The following is an 8,322-nucleotide window of genomic DNA, read 5'->3' as shown; positions in this document are numbered from 1 at the left end:
AGTTTTGGATGTATTTTTGAAATGGAAGAAGATGGTGGAGACCCAGGCTGGTCGAAAAGTCAAACGACTTCGATCAGACAATGGTACTGAGTACAAGAATGATCCATTTCTACAAGTATGTCACGATGGAGGTATTGTACGACACTTCACTGTTCGAGATACACCACAACAGAATGGGGTGGCAGAACGTATGAATCGGACTATACTGGAGAAAGTTCGATGTATGTTGTCCAATGCTGGATTGGGCAAAGAATTTTGGGCTGAGGCAGTTACATATGCGTGCCATCTAATTAATCGGTTGCCATCAGCTGCAATAAATGGAAAAACTCCTATGGAGAGGTGGGCTGGTAAACCTGCTATTGATTATGATTCTTTACATATTTTTGGTTCCACTGCATATTATCATGTAAAAGAATCTAAGTTAGACCCAAGAGCAAAGAAAGCATTATTCATGGGTATAACTGGTGGAGTAAAATGATACCGTCTCTGGTGTCCTGATACAAGGAAAATAATTTTCAGTAGAGATATGACTTTTGATGAATCAACCATGATGAAGAACAATGATTCACAAAAGGATAACACAACCAGTGGCACTTTGCAGCAGGTGGAGCTTGAAAAGGTTAATGATGATCCAGCTAATATTGAAGGAACAAATGATGAAGAAGTTTCGACCCAAGAACTTCTACAACAACATGATTCAATTGCATATAGAAGGCCAAGAAGAGAGATTCGTATGCCTGCTCGCTTTGATGATATGGTGGCCTATGCACTTCCAATTGCAGATGATGATGTTCCTTCTACTTACACAGAAGCAAGAAGTAACTCTGATAGTGTAAAGTGGAAGCAAGCTATGAATGAAGAAATGCAGTCTCTTCATAAAAATAGGACTTGGGAGTTGGTGACACTACCTAAAGGAAAGAAGGCAATTGGATGCAAATGGGTATATGCAAAGAAGGAAGGATTTCCTGATAAAAATGAAGTTCGATACAAGGCTAGATTGGTAGCAAAGGGTTACGCTCAGAAAGAAGGAATAGACTACAATGAAGTATTTTCTCCAGTTGTGAAGCACTCGTCTATTCGGATTTTGCTAGCCTTGGTTGCGCAATATGATCTTGAACTAGTTCAGCTCGATGTGAAGACCGCATTTTTACACGGTGATTTGGAAGAGGAAATCTATATGACTCAGCCAGATGGATTCAAGGTTGCTGATAAAGAAAATTGGGTTTGCAAACTGACAAAGTCGCTTTATGGATTGAAACAATCTTCAAGGTAGTGGTACAAGCGATTTGATCAGTTCATGAAAGGGCAAAGGTATACAAGAAGTAAATTTGATCATTGCGTGTATTTTCAGAAGCTACAAGAAGGATTTTTCGTATACTTGCTCTTATATGTTGATGATATGTTGATAGCATCTAAGAGTAAAGTTGAAATTGAGAGATTGAAGACTCAACTCAACCTTGAGTTTGAGATGAAAAATCTAGGTGAAGCTAAGAAGATCCTTGGCATGGAAATATGTAGGGATAGAGCTCATGGCAGAGTTAGTTTATCTCAGAAGCAATATTTAAAGAAGATACTACAGAAGTTTGGCATGAACGAGCAGACTAAAGCTGTAAGTACCCCGTTGGCTTCTCATTTCAAGCTTTCTGCACAACTATCTCCTTCGACAAATACGGAACAAGAATACATGTTACAAGTTCCGTATTCTAATGCAGTAGGTAGCTTGATGTATACAATGGTGTGTACAAGACCCGACATTTCACAGGCAGTTAGTATAGTGAGCAGGTATATGCATAATCCTGGAAAAGGACATTGGCAAGCTGTGAAATGGATTCTACGGTATATTCATAAGACCATGGATATTGGATTACTATTCAAGCAGGATACTACACTTGGTAAAGGTGTTGTTGGGTACGTTGATTCTGATTATGCCGGTGATTTGGACAAACGAAGATCAACCACTGGTTATGTGTTTACTCTTGCTGGAGGACCAATAAGTTGGAAGTCTACACTGCAGTCTACAGTTGCGTTGTCAACCACAGAAGCTGAATACATGGCTGTAACAGAGGCTGTAAAGGAAGCTATTTGGTTACAAGGTATGGTTAAAACCTTGGGATTGGTCCAGGAGCATATTAATGTGTATTGTGATAGTCAAAGTGCTATTCATTTAGCAAAGAATCAAGTCTATCATGCACGTACAAAGCATATCGATGTACGTTTCCACTTTGTGTGGGAAATTATTGATGAGGGGAAAATTCACCTTCAGAAGATTAAGACTGCAGATAATCCCGCAGATATGATGACCAAGGTGGTAACAACAATCAAGTTCGAACATTGTTTGAACTTGATCAATATTCTGCATGTTTAACAGTTGAAGAAGGCATTATCAAGTGTTGTTGACAAAGGCAGAGAGAATTGTGTGAAGATAAGATTACTCGAATCAAATCTTCAAGGTGGAGATTATTGGGAATTATCCATATTTATGGAAAATCAAAGATATGGGTATCAAATAATAGAAAGTCAAAGATATGGGTATCAAATATTGGAAAGTCAAAGATATGGGTATCAAATATTGGAAAGTCAAAGATATGGGTATCGAGATATTGGCATAATAAAATCTGAATATTTGCAATATATGGTCCCTAATTGTAAAGTGACTTTGCAAGTTGATCCCTGAACCTCAACTATAAGTAGGCATAACCATCTCTTATTCTGTATCTCAAACTTGCCATTCTCTACTTAAGGCATTGTTTTCTCTCTCTCTCTTTGTAAATTCTCACTTGTATTTTGGAGTGAAATATATTTGGTAGTGCCCGAGGACGTAGGCAAAATTTGCTGAACCTCGTTAAATTCTTGTGTTCTTTATTGTATTATTCTGCATGAATTGTGTGTGTGATTGTAGTGATTTATTGTGCTATTAAATTACGATTGAGGGATATTCTGGCTAGGAAAGACCTGGTACTTAAGCGATCCTTGTGATCCACCTCTCTTTCCTGGGAATTGAACTTAGTGTGATTTTTTAGTACAATAATTTTACTCTTTTACACACTTCCGCACAACACGGACATGTCCTTATGATCCCAAAAGAAAGAACTTTATGGATAATATGATGCAGCCATGTTCTCCACTTCATGCACAACCTCAAGATCAATGGCTCACAACATCATCATACTACGATAGTGAAAACCACCCTCCCAAAAAGAAACTAGCAAAACCCACTACTATAAAGCTACATGTCATTAAATATTGACATCTTTACATGATTTTTACTTTGATAACAATCATTTTAAAATAAACGACATGATAGTATGAATTAAATTTTAGAATAAATACTTTATATCTAATCTATAAAATTTCTACACTTTCATTACTTCAAACAATGATAAAATATCTAAGGTATAAATTCATACGCTTTCATTACTTAAACAATGACAAAATTCAAACCATGCAGTAAGATGAGGAAGTTGAGTCCTGAAAACGTCTAGTTGTATTATTGTTGCATTAGAATGGTGCAACAAGATGTGGAGCAATATAGATGACTCTCAAATTTAGAGTTAGTTTAGTATAATTTTTATAGTATTTTAGGAGGAAAATTTAGCATATAAATTAGTTTTTATTGCACTTTATAGTGTGTTTTTTTGGATTAATTATATCTTATGTGAAGAACCGACAACGTGGGATCACTATTGAAAAAGGACCACATGAGGAATTACCATTAGCTACAAGGAGGGCCACGCGTAAGAAAAACATATTAAGAGCCTTGGATGATTATGTGATGTGAGTGGCGGAGAATTTAATCTTAGGTATTATATAAATAAAATGAGTGGCCTAAGAAATGTATGGAAAACTTGATAGTCATTATGGTTACGTTTGCTTTCTTTCTTAGTTTGCTACTATTATATTAAACCTTCTTAACTAAAAATTATATATTCTCTTAATCTCTCTATTTCCTTTTTGATTCTATTTTGATGCTTCCTTCCACCATAGTCGATAAGACTTGCTTAGCAAAGTTGGATATGACACTGGTTAAGCTTCAAGAAGATTTCACCCTTTAATCAAAATCTCTTCACCAACAAACAAAGCTTTTGACTATTTTCAATCCATAGTTTATGACTAGCAATGGACGATTCTAGCTACGAAAGATCAAATGGAAATGGTCAGTCACCAGCTTATCCAATTGGGACAACTTATTATGAGAAAGGTGAAGATGATAGTGTGTAACACCCCTTGCCTCATCTGATCGCCAGGTTCAAGCTACAGGATGCTACATTCGTTATCGGAGTAACTACAACAAATTTCAATAAATTTTAACCATTTCAGCATGCTTACTAGAATAAAACACATTTCAATATGATGTAAAATCATTTCTGGGTCTTATAAAAGCTTATGAAAGCTTTTTTATTGACCTGAGGTCGGTTAAGGACTTAACTGAAAAGTTTTCAAAATATGTGAGTTAACATCGCATCATGGTTTTTATGTTCCAACATCATTAGTCAATGAGCCATGTCGCAACTTCAGAAATCTCAACGTCACAATGCCACTCACTGTCGAACTATGTCGCAACGTTGGGGATTTTTGGTCGCGACATCGCCCTTGTTTTGGCAAAAATCAATTTTCTACATATTTCATACCTTCTACCAAACCTACTTATGCATTCACATGATTCTTCTAAATTCAACATAACATCAATTTTATCAATCTATACCAAACAAAGCATATGAACATTTAAAATCAAGCATTCAATATGGCACAAAACACATGATTATCATCTAAGCATATCCAAGCCATTTATCAACCTAGTCATACCAAGTTACTCTATTGTCAAGTTCACATAATGCCAATACAATTTGGAAACTGAGAATTTAAATGGCCTTAATATGAACCAAACAAAGCATAAACTAAGCCATAATTTATTCTTAACATACAAACATGACCATAATCTCAAATATCATATTGACATTCACCATTAGGGATGGCCATTTACACAATCAAGACCCTATATACATGCCACAATGTTAGGATTCAAAATGAACATAATTCTACCGTCTTGATGTTAGTGTTTGATCAGCATTGATCCGGCTCAGTAAGTTTTTCAAGTTGAAGATCTACAAGTAGGAGAAACAACGGTAGTAAACATTTAAATGCTTAATAAGTTCAAATGGAAAATTTTCGATGCTTACCTTGCTCATAGATAAGCATGCTAACTACCATAGTTTTGACACACATTTGGCTAAAACTTGGCACTTAATGTCACAACTAGATGCATAACAACATACTATTTAAATAGGTTAGACATTATAACATATCCAAGAATATCACCAACTCATTCCAATTCATACTATATCATCACACTTTCATACATTATCATCAATTCACAAAATCATGCTATTTCAATTTAAGTTACTGACTACCTCCAGACGTACCAACGTCCAGAGTAGAAACCCTGTACAAAATATTAGAAAAAACGGTATCCGCGAGTATACGAGTCAGGTTGTAATATAGTTACAATGGAGTATATGAGTACTCCGAGGATCATACCCAAGGGAGGCGAACACTAAATTAATTCTACCTAAGCATAAATAGATCTAATTAGTACTTTTAAATGAATTATATTATGATCAGATAAAAAGAAAGGTTTTTATGATTGTTAATAATAATAGAAATCAACTAAAAAGAAATAAAGAAATAATGAGAAAGGAAATAGTAAATGTATCAAATCTGAGCATGGGTGATTAGCTTGCTTCAGTAGTCATAATCAACTATTGCTTTGGGTTTTCTTGTTCAATCAACTAGTTGATATCCCAATAGGATCTTCTGATCTTCTACTAGAATAACGGGTCGACAAGAACTACTTATCTCTCAACCTTACAGTCCAGACCGGTTCAGGGTTAAGGTGTTAACAAATAGACCATATCAATTTTGGGTTAATTCTCACCTTGATGACTTTCTAGGGTTGTTAGGCCTAGGGTTTAAGATCTTCCTTTCCTGAACAGTTGATCCATTAATAGAGCCTTACAAAATAGTTAACTAATCATACCTCTACTTGCTAATCCCCTACAGGAGGATTAGTTCCTCATGGATCTCATAAACAATATAAGCTTGATAGAAAGAATAAACATAAATAATAATTCAAGAGTATAAAGTTTAGAAGAAGTTTGGTTTGTATTGGAAATGAATGTAGAATCCTCATAGAGGATTAGTTCCTCATGGATCTCATAAACAATATAAGCTTGATAGAAAGAATAAACATAAATAATAATTCAAGAGTATAAAGTTTAGAAGAATTTTGGTTTGTATTGGAAATGAATGTAGAATCCTCACAGAGTTTGATCACACTTAACAAACCTGATTTCTTCCACAAAGCAAAGAAAAAAAATAAAATAAATCAAAAGCCTAAGAAAAGAGAAAAACTAAATACTAAAACTAGGAAGAAAATTATACAATCTGAAAGTTATTTATAACATGTCTTAATTGAGCCTATTTATAGATTTTAGAGTGTTCGTCGCCCTTAACCCTAGGTCAGCTGTCGTTCTCATGCTTAATGTTTGATTGTAAGGACCAAAACACCCCTGACTCGTAATTATTTCTCGTACGTAGGTGATGTCGCGACACATTAGGTCCTGTGTCACGACATCTAGGGTAATATGCTCCATCTCCAGGGTGTCTTTAAGGGTGTGTCGCGACATCATAAGGCTGTGTCGTGACATTAAAAGCAATCTTGAAATTCTTCTATTCTGCTTCCCATGTTGCGACCTCCAGCTCTCCGTGTTGTGACGAGAATCGAGTTAGTACGCCTTCTAATAGTTTTTTACATGCTTACAAAGTATATTAGCTAACCCTTGTGCTTTATACGACCCCTAAGGTCAATAAAAGACTCAAATTACACACTTTATTGAATGTAACTAAAACTACGAAAACGTAATTAAAATGAAACCAAAATGATTGTGTTCAAGCTCCTAAAATGCGAAAACTAGTTTAATCTGCTACATTGAATTCCAACAGATCAAACTATCTTACATTTAAGTCGTTGCTTGTCCTCAAGTAAAACAAACAAAAATAGCAAGTGAAAAGATGACCTTTGAACCAGTATGGTACAAGTGCTAGTTTTGAAGCACATGAATAAGCATTTCATATTTACACATAATTTCAGCATGATATGTAGCTGACTTACCACTTCTGATATTAAACACCTAAGTTCAGTATATTACAAAGCATACAAGTATTAAGGATCTCAAATGTAGGAATCCATCAATAAATTATGCAAGTAATTTAGTTATTTTAGCAGAATATAAACAATCATAAATGCAATTATTCAGTATGATTTCAAATTGTAAAGAAGTCTACCTAGATCACAAAGGGCTTTTCGGCTTGGGACAGGTATGTAATTCAAGAATAGTAAGCATCAAATAGTTTTAAGCATGAAAATAGTTTGGCACATCATACTGCCCTCTATTCTCCTTCTTAGTGACCCTTTCTTGTTCACCGCCTTATTTCTCCTTCTCTCACATTCCTTATTTCTTCTTAAAGGAAATTTCAGCATCATATAGTAACTACGGTTAGCTCATGAGTTTTTGTACACTAAACGAGTTTTTCTATTGTTGTGACTTTCTCACTTTTCTTTTTTTTTCACGGTACCGCACTAAAAAATTCCTTCATTTTTCACATACTTTTTTCTACTCGTGTAGTTTCCTGTTTAAATTTTTTCTTTTTGCACTTTTAAGCTAACCTATAATCACTATACTCCACCCATCTTTCCTATCGCTCTGTTTTTACAAAATCACCATAACATATCTACTTAACCCTCAATATGTATGACCAGACATCTATAATAATGTAGTTCAGAACCAAAGAAAAGGGTAAGCACCAATTATCATTTTTAGCTCGGGTTTTGTAAAGAAGTTCATCAAGAAGTGTAACGCCTCGAATTTTGGGCCTAGAAGTATTAGGTTTTGAGCATGGGAACAGTTAGGAGGCAGTACATAAATGTTTAGTTGTGCAAGAAAATGACACAACTGTGTATCTACTTCAGTGGTTATGTGTTCTGGGAAGAGTCTGAGAAGTCTTGGGTTCAAGCCTTGGCTTGTGCAAAAGTTTTTTCTTTAAAGAATAAACCCTGTCTCTAATCAGTAGGCTTTTAAAATAAATTTGGGTAAAGCATGACAGAATAGGCCTGCTGGTCCAAGGCGTGTTGATGTTGCTTGGGGACTGAGGTTTGAGTCCTACTTTGAGTAGTGAAGCGTTTTATTTTACTGCCGTACCGTGAGAGTGTTGTGGGTTAGCTGAAACATAGAAGTGGTTGAAGGGAATTTAAATTGAGTGGTTGTG

The sequence above is a fragment of the Gossypium hirsutum genome, chromosome A01, assembly GCF_007990345.1.
Source record: "Gossypium hirsutum isolate 1008001.06 chromosome A01, Gossypium_hirsutum_v2.1, whole genome shotgun sequence".
NCBI classification, from domain to species: Eukaryota; Viridiplantae; Streptophyta; class Magnoliopsida; order Malvales; family Malvaceae; genus Gossypium; species Gossypium hirsutum.
The sequence above is the reverse complement of the archived record's forward strand: the minus strand, read 5'-3'. Positions refer to the sequence as shown.